Raw genomic sequence first — 11,557 nt, forward strand, 5'->3', positions numbered from 1 at the left:
CTTTCTCCCTTTGTTCCTCTCTGTTCCTCCTTCTTTTGATAAACAAGCAGTCATGTTGTCGTTAGTCCGCTAGGGACCAGTTTCCATCGTATTAAGCTTCTAATCAATAACCTATGCCGTGTGTGTATCTTGTGTTATCATTTAGATAGTTAGTAAATAAACAATTAAATCATTTTGTGTGATATGAAATGATCAGTAAGGCTGGGGTGTGTGCAGATACAAGGCGTGTGCAACATTCAGAAGTATGAGACTGATATGAGGTAATGATTAATACATGAATTAATGAGACTGATATGAGGTAATGATTAATACATGAATTAATGAGACTGATATGAGGTAATGATTAATACATSAATTAATGAGACTGATATGAGGTAATGATTAATACATTAATTAATGAGACTGATATGAGGTAATGATTAATACATTAATTTATGAGACTGATATGAGGTAATGATTAATTAATGAATTATGAGACTGATATGAGGTAATGATTAGTACATTAACTAATGAGACTGTTTTGAGGTAATGATTCATAAAGGACTGATATATCTTCTAGAGCAGGGAAAAGGCTGTATGTGGCCCACAACCTGATTCAATACGGCCCGCGGAATCATGTTCAGGCCACATAAAGAATTTGCGATAGTAAAGTTTTGAAAAACGTATTTGTTATTCAAATTAAAAGCTCAATGAATACTTGCCATTGTATAATGATTTAACTCCCACCTCTTGTGGGACATTTATTTTGAAGGAACGTATAAATAACAACTCCACGAGGATAGACAGTGACTGACAGGTTGACACACACGTCACATTTACAAATAGTAGCTAGCTAGAAATTGCGCGAAAATGAGATTTAAAAGAAAAGGAAAGTAGACAATGAATGTAGGGTGTTCCACCAAGAGTGGACATCAAAATATTTCTTTATTGAGGTATCAGGGAAAGCTGTATGCTTAGTTAGCAAAGAGAGCATCGCTGTCTTGAAAGACTACAACTTGTCCTGACGAAGCATGCAGAGAAATATAGGAATATGTCTTCTGAGCAGAGGGCAAGTGCATCGAAAGAGTTGCTTTCTCAGTTGCAAAAGCAGCAAGAACTTTTCACAAAACTGCATTCAGCGAACCACGGAATTGCGAGAGCTAGCTATGTAGTGTCCCACAAAATTACTAAACATAGCAAGCCATTTGCTGAGGGAGAATTCATTAAAGTATGTTTCATTGACTCTGCAGCAATACTTTTCCCCGACAAGAAAGAGTTGTTTGAAAATATTTCTCTGTCAAGACGAACAGTAACACGGCGTGTTGAGGACATCGCAGAGAATATGGAACAACAGTTGAAAGACAAGGTAAAGGATTTCACCTTTCTCCTTGGCCCTGGATGAGAGCAGTGATGCACGTGACACTGCGCTGTTGTTGATATTCTTACGAGGCATAACCCCATAATTATTTTCCTGCATTGCATTATTCTTCAGGAGGTGCTCTGTAAATGTGTTCTGAAAATGAGCCATGTTGTGGATACAGTCACTAAAGTGGTAAACTTCATAAGAGCAAAATCTTTAAACCACAGGCAGTTTGTCTCACTGTTGGAAGAGACAGGTCGGGTCATGCAGATCTCCTCTACCACACAAACGTGAGATGGCTGGGGAAGGTGTTTAAAAGGGTGTTGGACCTGAAGTCGGAGATTGCTGAGTTTTTGCAAATTAAAGAAAAATATGTGGATTTCCCTCAACTGCAAGATAAAGAATGGTTGACTGATTTTGCCTTCACCGTGGACATCATGGCTCTCATGAAGGAACTGAATTCCAAACTACAAGGGAAGGGCCTTTTGCACATCAGATGTACAGCCTTGTCAAAGGAAAATTACTCCTCCTGACCCGCCAAGTAGAAGCCAACAATCTCACCCACCTTCCGACACTACTAATCTGTTCCCTATCAGATGACCAGCGGGAGAAGTATACTTCGCTGCTGCGTGCTTTTAACGGTGAGCTTTGTCGGCGTTTTGAGGATTTCAAAGTGTTGGAAAATGACATGCTGTTGGTTTCCTCTCCTTTCACCTTCATTGTGGATAACGCTCCCACTGACCTGCAACTTGAGCTTATCGATCTCCAGTGTGATGCTGTGATTGGAGAACTATTCAATACAATGTCACTGACAAGGTTCTATGCATCTCTCGATGAACAAAACTTTCCAAAGATTAGGAGTCGTGCTCAGAAGATGTTTGTACTGTTTGGGTCACCCTATGTATGTGAACAGACATTTTCAGTGATGAAATATAACAAGTCAAGGCACAGAGCATCTCTTACTGACTCCAACCTCTCAGCAATCCTGCGCATAGCGACGTCAGAAACTATACATGACTTCACTGCTCTAGTCAATGCCCATCAGAGACTTCACTGCTCTAGTCAATGCCCATCAGAGACTTCACTCCTCACACTGATTGAGTAGTTTAAATGTAATGTTGAGCTCTCTCTCTTTCTTGTGTTTTTGTTTATATCCGTTTTAACAAGAGTTCTGTCCGTGGTGCTGAATGCACAGTGTACTTTTGACTCCGTGTAGTTCATTGCATGTTTAAATAATGAAAATACCTACCAAAAGGAGAACATGGATGTGGTTTATTTCTGTGCATGTTAAAAAGTAAAATAAATAGTATATCTGGACGTTATTTACAGTAGATATATCTGTCAACACAGTCATACACATGATGTATAATCCTGTAATATGATTCTGGACCGCCGATGGCAAAAATATATTCTAATGTGGCCCTCCATGGAAAATAATTGCCCAGGCCTAATCTAGAGTTTAATGGTAACTCGTTAAACAACTTCTTTCTCTGGTGCCAAAATCCTAACGAGTTAATTGTTACACGATTAACAATTAAACATAGTTAGTTGATTCGATACATAACAGTCGTCAGATTAATGAAAGTCACGTCACGACCAACGTAACATGAGATGACGACAACAGCACTAAACCGGGACGTTATCTATTGTCTCCTAAACAGACCTATGTCAGGTACCAATACTTTAGGCGCTTTCATTAATTGCACTTTTTGCGACAATGTATACCCTTGGATCGACAGTGGCAGATAAATCAAGTGCACCTCTAGTACTTGAAAGTATTTGACATATGTATTTCTACTCAGGTTTGATATGTGTAATTCTACTCAGGTTTGACATGTGTAACTTCTACTCAGGTTTTGACATGTGTTAATTCTACTCAGGTTTGACATGTGTATTTCTACTCAGGTTTGACATATGTATTCTACTCAGGTTTGACATGTTGTAATTCTACTCAGGTTTGACATGTGTACATTTCTACTCAGGTTTGACATGTGTATTTCTACTCAGGTTTGACATGTTATTTCTCTCAGTTGACATATGTATTTCTACTCAGGTTTGACATATGTAATTCTACTCAGTTTGACATGTGTAATTCTACTCAGGTTTGAACATGTGTATTTCTACTCAGGTTTGACATGTGTAATTCTACTCAGGTTTGCATGTTATTTCTACTCAGGTTTGACATATGTATCTACTCAGGTTTGACATTGTAATCTACTCAGGTTGACATTGATATTTCTACTCAGGTTTGACATGTGTAATTCTACTTCAGGTTTGACATGTGTAATTCTACTCAGGTTTGACATATGTAATTCTACTCAGGTTTGACATGTGTATTCTACTCAGGTTTGACATATGTATTTCTACTCAGGTTTGACATGTGTAATTCTACTCAGGTTTGACATGTTAATTCTACTCAGGTTTGACATATGTATTTCTACTCAGGTTTGACATGTGTAATTCTACTCAGGTTTGACATATGTATTTCTACTCAGGTTTGACATGTGTATTTTCTACTCAGGTTTGACATGTATTTCTACTCAGGTTTGACATGTGTATTTCTACTCAGGTTTGACATATGTTATTCTACTCGTTGACGTAATTCTACTCAGGTTTGACATGTGTAATGAACTCAGGTTTGACATATGTATTTCCTACTCAGGTTTGAATTGTGTAATGAAATCAGTGACATGTGAATTCTACTCAGGTTTGACATGTGTAATGAAACTCAGGTTTGTCATATGTATTTCTACTCAGGTTTGACATGTGTAATTCTACTCAGGTTTGACATGTGTATTTCTACTCAGGTTTGACATGTGTATTTCTACTCAGGTTTGACATGTGTAATTCTACTCAGGTTTGACATGTGTAATGAAACTCAGGTTTGACATGTGTAATTCTACTCAGGTTTGACGTGTATTTCTACTCAGGTTTGTGTCTTATTTTATTTAACCAGGCAAGTCAGTTTAAGAACAAATTCTTATTTTACAATGACGGCCTACCCCGGCCAATCCCTCCCTAACGACACTGTGCCAATTGTGCGCCGCCTTATGGGACTCCGAATCACAGCCCGGTTGTGATACAGCCCGGGATCTAAACCAGGGTCTGTAGTGACGCTTCTAGCACTGAGATGCAGTGCCTTAGACCGCTGCGCCACTGGTGAGCAACTGAATCTCTCTTAGACGGATAACATCTTACTGAACAGGTTTCAGTGACAGGACAGAGAGTCCCAGACTAACCCATATCCCTTGGTGCTGGAGCCTTTCATAGTGTGCTGACTGATGTCAGAATAGGTCCTCAGCCCAGACCCTCTCAGAGTGGCATGTTGCCAGCCAGACCTGGATTCAAATAGTATTTCAAATATTTCAAATACTTCAACTTTATTTCATTGAGCTTGTCTGTTGCAATGCAACCAATTGAAAATTCCAATCGTGTAAAACCCACCCATCTGGTAACCCAGACAAGCTGAAGGAAACGCAATACAAAGTATTTAAACAATTTCTAATACTATTTAAACCCAGGTCTTTATCCAGCAGCAGGCTGTGTCATCTGAGAGGGGAGGAGGGAGATGCAGAAATGTCACACTTAATCTCTACTGTAAAATAATGGCAGAGTGGAGTTTAGAAGTCATGCATACTGTATGGAGTTGAGCAGTCATGGATACTGTATGGAGTTGAGCAGTCATAGATACTGAATGGAGTTGAGCAGTCATGGATACTGTATGGAGTTGAGCAGTCATAGATACTGTATGGAGTTGAGCAGTCATAGATACTGTATGGAGTTGAGCAGTCATCGATACTGTATGGAGTTGAGCAGTCATGGATACTGTATGGAGTTGAGCAGTCATAGATACTGAATGGAGTTGAGGGCAGCTCATGGATACTGTATGGAGTTGAGCAGTCATAGATACTGTATGGAGTTGAGCAGTCATAGATACTGTATGGAGTTTGAGCAGTCATAGATACTGTATGGGAGTTGAGGCAGTCATGGATACTGTATGGGTTGAGAGTCATGGAAATGTATGGAGTTGAGAGTCATAGATACTGTATGGAGTTGAGCAGTCATGGATACTGTTGGAGTTGAGCAGTCATGGATACTGTATGGAGTTGAGCAGTCATAGAATACCTGATGGAGTTGAGCAGTCCATAGATAACTGAATGGAGTTGAGCAGTCATGGATACTGTATGGAGTTGAGCAGTCATAGATACTGTATGGAGTTGAGGCAGTCATGGATACTGTATGGAGTTGAGCAGTCATGATATCTGTATGGAGTTGAGCAGTCATAGATACTGTATGGAGTTGAGCAGTCATGATACTGTAATGGAGTTGAGCAGTCATAGATACTGTATGGAGTTGAGCAGTCATAGATACTGTATGGAGTTGAGCAGTCATGGATACTGTATGGGAGTTGAGCAGTCATGGATACTGTATGGAGTTGAGCAGTCATGGATACTGTATGGAGTTGAGCAGTCATGGATACAGTATAGAGTTGAGCAGTCATAGTACTGTATGGAGTTGAGGCAGTCATGGATACTGTATGGAGTTGAGCAGTCATGGATTACTGTATGGAGTTGAGCAGTCATAGATACTGTATGGAGTTGAGCAGTCATGGATACTGTATGGAGTTGAGCAGTCTGGATACTGTATGGAGTTGAGCAGTCATGGATACTGTGTGGAGTTGAGCAGTCATGGATACTGTATGGAGTTGAGCAGTCATGGATACTGTATGGAGTTGAGCAGTCATGGATACTGTATGGAGTTGAGCAGTCATGGATACTGTATGGAGTTGAGCAGTCTATGGATACGTATAGAGTTGAGCAGTCTAGATATGTATGGAGTTGAGCAGTCATGGATACTGTATGGAGTTGAAGCAGTCATGGATACTGGTATGGAGTTGAGCAGTCCATAGATACTGTATGGAAGTTGAGCAGTCATGGAATACTGTATGGAGTTTGAGGGCAGTCATGGATACTGTATGGAGTTGAGCAGTCATGGATACTGTATGGTAGTTGAGCAGTCATGGATACTGTATGGAGTTGAGCAGTCAATGGATACTGTATGGAGTTTGAGCAGTCATGATATGTATGGAGTTTGAGCAGGTCATGGATACTGTATGGAGTTGAGCAGTTCATGGATTATGTGTATTTCCCTTACTTCATGACATTTGAGGAGTTAAACATGCTTGCCTTACATTTCCTCATTATTAATCACTCAGTGATAAAGGGATGGAATGTAAGGACATTTTACTTAGTGATTCGTTTTTTTGTTTATAAACAATCCTTGGTTACTGCCTGTGTGGTAAAGATGGGGGGGGGGGGCGGGGGGGCGTCATGACCTCCTCTTTTAGACTATTTGGCGAATGCCGAGAATATGTTCTTAAATTAAGACTAGGAGACGGTGCAGACATTGCGGAAACAACGCTATGAAATGCCTATGTAATGTTGTCTGTACAGTATAGTAAGGGAACTAAATGGGATTCCGCGGTTTAGCGGCTCCTGACAGACGTTTGACTATGGTGATCAAGGTTTGTCGAATCTCTCCAGCGGCGCTGACAAAAAATTTGATTCTTTAAGATTGACTTGGAGTGTCTGTGTAAGAATTTCACAACAGAGTAAATTGAGGTGAATAGATTGATTAAACTTGTCACGCCTGTTTTGTTTGACATGTCTTTGTGATTGTCTCCACCACCTCAGGTCTCTGTTTTTTCCTAGCCCTACTGGTTTTGATCTTTGCTGTCTGACGCGAATCCGCCTGCCTGACATCTCTGCTGTCTGACCTCGAGCTTGATATCCCTGGTCTGTTTGGACTCTGACCTGGTTTATGAATCACCTGTTCCCGACTAGCTTTTTGCCTACCTCTTTGGGTACAATAAATATCGGTGTCCCCATCTGCTCCTGTTGTCGCATTTGGGTCTTGCCTTGTGACCTTATAAAACTCACCTTGTCCGAGAGATAATTACACGGTTACAAAACATCCGCCAGGTAGCCTATCCAAACATATACTTTTAATTTGGAAGTGTTTGTAAATTTACTATGTGAAAAGAATGATGGAAAGACGATTGGAACAATTTCTGAGTTTGACAGCTAGGATTTTTGGGTATTATGAACTCCCTGTGGGGCTATGCAACACACATTTTACTAGGCTCTGTTTGGCTCAAGTAGTATGGGGAAGAAGGGAACTCAAAGGTGCACAGGTAGGCTGTCTAAATGCCATTTGGTGTTTAGATTTTATTACTGAACGCACTGACTTTTAATTATTTACCAATTGGCATACGTAGTTATTGAGATAATATATAGTTACATCTTATTAAGGATCTATTGTACATAATGTTGTTACTGCAGCTAGATACTGTAACAAAGAGTAGGTGACGGCTTCTGTGCACAGTTATGTCTGAATGTAGGGGAGGTTTGCAGACCTTTCTATAATTAATTGAAGTGCATTTCTTTTTCTGAAAAGAAACCAAAAACATATGGCTTTGCGAGTTTATCACTTATATTCTTTCAGGTGAGAGCAACATATTGTTGATTTATTTAATCCTTCTGTGCAGTTGTCCACAGTCTTTCACAACTTTTTAGAATTTCCTGGACAAAGTCAGCATTTTGTGTTTTCTTTTCAGAGTTGAGTTTTACCTGGAAATGGGAGCCAGTTACATTGTTTGAAATTGTGAAAGTTGCTTTTCATATACTTTATGTTGAGTATTTTCAACCTCTTTTGTTTTGTATTTGCTGTTATACTTCAGCAAGAGTGAGATCCCTGTATGGACTGAAGACACACCTTTGCCTCTGAGGGCAGGGCCATCTACATTCTCTCCCCACTGGTCTCTTAGAACATGAACTCTCAATTTTTACCTCACCCGACCTGCAGATTTTACAGATATATGAATCCCACGTCATCACCCACCGATTGCAGTGGCCAACACTAAGTCTTAGCCCTCCATTTATCCCACCCAGTATCAATTCCCTTAAATTGGTCTCCAGGAGCAACTAGGGACATTCAGGGATCCTGATCCCAGCGGGTTCCACCACTATCATCAACCTTCTCCGTGCCTGGTGGAACTAATAGACGTCTGTTCTAACTTCTGGAATACATAGCGCTGTATGCCAATTTTCTGCTCAGTGGCCTGTGGCCTACTCCACAGGCGCCAGAGGTTCAGACCAGGAGGGACCTTGGCGAGGGTTACCTGAGAGGGAGCTTCGCTGGGGCGGTGGAGAGGGTGTAGTGGCCCCTGCAGGAGCTGCCTAGTTTGTGAGGGAGGACCTGGGAGGGTGTACGGTACCCTACCCGGAGGATTGTTTAGTATACTACCAGGGAGGGGAGTACGTGTTGTGCGAGGGAACCATGTTGGGAACAGGAGTTACAGGTGGAGAGGAGATAGTGAGGCAGCAGGAGAGTCCTGAGGGGGATGCATGAGTTGAGGTAGTGGAGAGGAGGAGAAAGATGAATGAATTTGTAATGGAGGTATGGCTAATAAATGCCATTTGTTGAATTGAAAATGTATTTAACATAATGTGATATTTTTCCATAAGCATTGACAAAGTATAGACTGTTATATAGTAGTCGCTGTATATCTAGGTAATGTTTATAGTAGAATGCTATTGATAATATTCTAGCATAAAATGTTCAGCTTACAGTGAATGCCCTTACCTTACAGCCTTAACGCACAATGCTAGTTTTTAAGTAAATACAACAACAACAAAAGTAAGAGATAAGAAACAGATAATTACGGTAAAGTGCAAACTTCAGATAAGTAGTTTGATGCTTTTGTATAAACGTATTTGTTAATATTCTCCATCTATTATTGGGGCTCCTCAGCACTACAATGCCTGGAGTTCATTTGGTCTAGTTATTTTTTCATTAGGTTGGTGTGTACCGTTGTATTACTATGATTTCCGTATTCAAGGTTCCTAACATTACGCATTAACATTAGCAAGTTTGCTTAAGGAAAGTGCTTTCCATCGTTATAAACTCCTGTCATTTGCTCTTATCTCTTACTGAAAAACCATGTCATGCAGTTAAAACTTTCTAATAAACGCTGATGTCTACCATTTCTAATCATACTTAGTTATTTCTCATCTTCCTTACACTATAGACTGTGTCATTGTATTAAACCGGCTCCAATTCTTGTATCTCATCACTCTTTGTCACAGTAGACTTTGTCCATCAGCATATGAAATATAATTACTAGAATGGACATTCTCATTCAAGTCAATAATAGTAACTCTGACTAGTACGACTAGTCCATTCGCTGTTTCTGTCTGTCCTACCAGTCATTGACGTTTTATTGGACCTGCTCTTTCTCTGTGTTTCATGACTCCAGGTTCTATGGAACAGGCTTTGGGTCTGAGTCACCTCTGGCAGTATAGAGTGATAGACATAGTGTGGCAGGGTGTGTGGGTTGGGTATGCTGCATTCTTATTACTTTACTTTAGAATGTTTCCGTTGTACTGCCAATTTCAGTAATATCTATGTGATTGAGCACACATTCTGTTTCTCTATAAATAAGTGTACGTTGATTTTACAAAACATGATTTATAATCTAAAATATTATGAGACATAAAGTGTTTCTGATATAGGAAAGTTTATTTCATTTACATGAATTGTTATCTACAAAAATAGATACGCCAAATTACAGACTTTAACAGTTTATTAAAACACAGATGCTGAACTGTAAACGCTGACTAATGTAATCTACAGAAGGAACATTAATGATTTTATTTTGAAACCAAAGTTTGCGTAGAAATCAGATAACCATATTCCTATATAAAAGTATAGGCGATGTCTTATTATGCCGATAAGCAGGCCTTGAGAAGAAACTGGCATAGATGACATCTCAGTAGACCATTATGGGAATTCAGTTCTAGGGCAAACACCTCACACACTTCACTCTCTCCATACTGTGGTCTTTCTCTCCATTTAGGCTTTAGACTTTCAATCCATATAATTGCTTTGTACTGGTCCAAATAGTATTTTTGTTTTTCCTTTCAAAGAATAAGGTGTCTTGTGTCAATTGGTCCATCAGTCATTTCAATCATGCATACTTTAACTATTTTAAATGTCACTAATACTATAAACTATTTTGACCCAGGAATTAAACAATAGTGTAGTGGGAATTGTTTCATACATAGTTTTCTAGTCTCAATTAGCTAGAACTTTGTGTTACTCTCTACCATGTTGACGTTTTTAGAACCTCAGGTAAACAGAATGCCAGGCTTCCTATTCAGAATGAGACGAGACTGATAACAGGGGAACGACGAGCAGTAGACAGTGGAGAAATTGTGCCACTCTTATCACCCCCGCTTCGCCTGTGGTGGCTTCTATTTCTAGAAAAGTACTAAGATGGGACGAGAAGATGGTGATTAGTAGATTACCAGACTCTTCCTTCTACGAGTACAGGACGCTATATGGTTGAGCTATGTTCATCTTTCATTTAGACTGAACATGAGGCCTGTTTTATTAGAGGTGGTATGGAGAGTTCATGAATCTAGATCTGTACCTAAGGGTTACGCCTAGCTTATTGCTTAAAGGAATGTTGAGAGGATCCATCTGCTCAGCAATACAAGATTCTGGGAGTGTTTCACTAACTTCTGGATGGCAGTTGGCGGGGCGGAAGGAATATTTTGTGGTGGGGTGATGCGGGCTGATTCAGATCGCATGAGAGATACTGTACAGCACTGGTCAGTGTGCACGCACGACGCGCCACACACACACTAACACACCGACGGCACTGGTCAAGCTGGAGATGACTCGTACATACAACAGTATTACACAAACAGGGAGTATTCAGGAAGTGAAGTAGCAAGAAAGGGAAAAAAAAATCAAAATCTGTTCTAAGTCGCTTTTATGTATATCTTTAAATGCCCAATAATAGCATAATACATGGTTTGTCATCATTGTAATCTGAAACAATTGAAATTGCTGGAATATAATCATTCAAATATAGGAGTCATATTGAAGTGTTTTGAGTACGGTTTGAGGAACTTCAGCTTTATATCTGGTGGTTTATAGTGTATTCTGAGTGGGGACACGCACACGCACACGCACAACACACACAGAGAAATTGTGGGAAGAACAACTCAACGAGCTAGCAATATTTGGTTCCTTGGAAGTTGTTTGAACATAATTGTTTGGTATCAAGTTGGCTGTGGGAAAAAGTTCTGTTATTTTGAGGTTTTTTGAATAATTTCTTAAAACGTGTGTGGGTGTTTCAATTAGACATTT

Source organism: Salvelinus sp. IW2-2015, unplaced genomic scaffold (assembly GCF_002910315.2).
Source record: "Salvelinus sp. IW2-2015 unplaced genomic scaffold, ASM291031v2 Un_scaffold1024, whole genome shotgun sequence".
Taxonomy (NCBI): Eukaryota; Metazoa; Chordata; class Actinopteri; order Salmoniformes; family Salmonidae; genus Salvelinus; species Salvelinus sp. IW2-2015.